Source organism: Hibiscus syriacus, unplaced genomic scaffold (genome assembly GCF_006381635.1).
Source record: "Hibiscus syriacus cultivar Baekdansim isolate YM2019G1 unplaced genomic scaffold, ASM638163v2 tig00110637_pilon, whole genome shotgun sequence".
NCBI classification, from domain to species: domain Eukaryota; kingdom Viridiplantae; phylum Streptophyta; class Magnoliopsida; order Malvales; family Malvaceae; genus Hibiscus; species Hibiscus syriacus.
The window spans coordinates 2,698,711-2,701,290 of NW_024062808.1; the positions used below are offsets into that span (position 1 = coordinate 2,698,711).

Sequence of the window (2,580 nt, forward strand, 5' to 3'; positions counted from 1 at the left end):
AAAGATGTGGAAGTTGAATACGTGAAGTCACAAGATCAAGTTGCCGATATTTTTACCAATCCATTGACAAGCGAAGACTTCATAAGATTAAGGAACTTACTACGGGTCATAAAATCAAGTTTAAGGGTTGTTGGATCATAAACTTGATCCATTATGGGAGCCTAAACCCAAACCTAAACTAAATTGATGTCATTGCTTACATCAATTTAGTTAGGTGAAAAGTTAGGTGAAGAATTAGGTGAAGAGTTAGGTATTTGTATATTTTAATGGTTTAAGTTATTTTATTTGTGTGGTGTAGGATTGTTCTTGAGTAGTATAAATACCCCTCCCTATTTTAGTTTAAGCATCAAGAAAAATTAAGAGCTTCTAAGTGAGTGAATAAGTAAAGTCTTATAAGAGTGAGTTGTAGTTCTTGTTTTTGAATGAGAGTGCTCTTGTAATATTTGTTTGAGTTTCAATAAAAGTTGTTTGTGTGAGTGTTTTATTTCCAACACGTAGGTCTCGATATCCTTTTGTTTCTCTTGTGAATGGTATGTATGTTTCTGTTGTTAGGGTTCTTGTTCATTCGTACCTTCTTTATGACTAACCTCTTGTTAGTTTTTTTTTTGCAGCTTTCTTGTGTGTCTATAGATTCCGCAGTTGAGGCAAATCATGTGTAAACCTTCATATTCTAGTTTTTGGATGAAACAATCAATTTCGATGCATGGTAGCAATGGTTTATTGAGATCTAGCATAATCGCTAACCTTGCAAATCTACCTCGTTCCCCTCTACTTGTATTATAATCAACCTTGATCACTCTACCAATTGTAGATGCAATCTTATTGAAGAGGGCTTTCGTATAGTATCATCTATATGGCAAACATGGGAGTCTTATCCAAACCACTACATGGGACGGGTGTTTTTCTGCGGTCGAGAAGGTTATACTCCATGGTTGCACTATTAGGTGGCTTGCATAGATCGTCCATGGGCCTTCTGTTAAGATCTTCAAGTAATCATTATCGATTTTGAATTTGACAATGAAGTATTCATTGTCAATATCTAATAGTTGGTATCTCCCTTGTGGTTTCCAGATTGATTGTATTCGGGATTCTAGGGCTTTGAATCCAATCGTCCTACCCAATAATCTTACTATCACCGCTTGTTTCATGTTGTTATCGAATCAAATGTATTCTCTCAGAAAATTTGATCGTTGGGAAATGTCCGGAGTTGTCGATGACATAATCTTCCTCAACCAAGACAAACTCATCTTCCTCCATCATCATGCTTTGTTTTCCTGTTACCATGTCCGCATACGTTCTCCTCTCTTTCCCTTGTTATCCAGCCGCTTTCGAAGAATCTTCTTTTTCTTCCTCCGGACTTCTTCCTTCAGGGAGTTCTACCATGCTAACATCTTTCGATTTTTCCAAGTCAATAACCTTCGGATTTGACAAAATCCTTCTTGTGTGTTTTTTATTATAACGCCTTCTCCCAGAACCTTAGAAACTTGGTTATGGATTGATTCCGGGTTGTTATTCTCTCTTATTTGCAACAGATCTTGGGAAATGTTCCCTGTGGTGGAGCGTCTGGTGGTCTTTCTCCTTGCGTTCCGGCGAACTCACTTGTTTTCACGTCAACGTTCGCATTAGGGTTTGCTAATACTAAGGGTCACATGCCGATAAAACAAATATAATATCATTCCTGCAATGGGAAGGGGAACATAATAAAGTTTCCTGCTCACTCTATAGGTGTGAAGATAGAATTGCATATAAATTGCATTTACAAAGTAAGATATTTGGAATCGTGTAGCTGAGGGGAATTGAACCCTGACCTTGGCATATGGGCCCATGCCTCTACCAACCAAGTTAAGCTACTGTTGATTTTGGACCATTATTTAATTTGTGCGTATTATTTTTGTGCAGGGTCATGTTAATCTTCTCTGTATCATTCTAATTTTATCGGATGTCCCCGAAATGATAAAATAATAATAATAATAATATAATAATAATAATATATAATATATTATTTTTCATATTTTTCCCTTATTTTCTTTTTTCATTTCAATCTAACCATTGTTGCTGTTGTTGTCACATAGGTAGAATACATGTCCAACAGAATGCGCTTTTCACGAATGTGCTTTTATCCTTCATTGTAGAAAAGAGGGTTAGATTCAGAAATAATCTACAATTAGTGTTAGGATAAAAAATTATTTTTAAATATAATATATTTAGGTAAAAAGGTCAAGAAAAAAATTAATCAAAATCAAACTGAACTATAATATTTATATTATAAAAATAAATATTTATATTTTAAATAATGAAATATACTATTATTTTATTAGAATATTGTTTTTTTTTCATTTTCATTAAAATATACTCAAATAGTATTATTTATCAAAATGATATTTTTTTACAAATACATGTCGTCGTTGTTATCATTGATCGATTTGTGCTCGTGTTCATATTTTTATAATTACGTGTCTTTGACATGTACCGTACACATAATTTTTCTTAATTATTTTTTTTATAGTTTTTGGCTCAATATTTTTATTTCTCTTCATTATGTATAAGTATAAAAATTATAATTATTTGAATTGATTTTAA

General features: G+C 33.0%; 1 long non-coding RNA gene and 1 other non-coding gene across 2 annotated transcripts; one reads left to right on the top strand and one right to left on the bottom strand.

Annotated features, from left to right (window-relative positions):
- Window positions 1-441: 441 nt before the first annotated feature.
- LOC120136804 lies at window positions 442-1,883 on the top strand. Its single transcript, XR_005517376.1, has 2 exons — window positions 442-530; window positions 612-1,883. It is a non-coding gene; the product is annotated as an uncharacterized LOC120136804 (long non-coding RNA).
- On the bottom strand, window positions 1,854-1,955 carry LOC120136955. Its single transcript, XR_005517392.1, has one exon. It is a non-coding gene; the product is annotated as a U6 spliceosomal RNA (small nuclear RNA).
- Window positions 1,956-2,580: the final 625 nt, after the last annotated feature.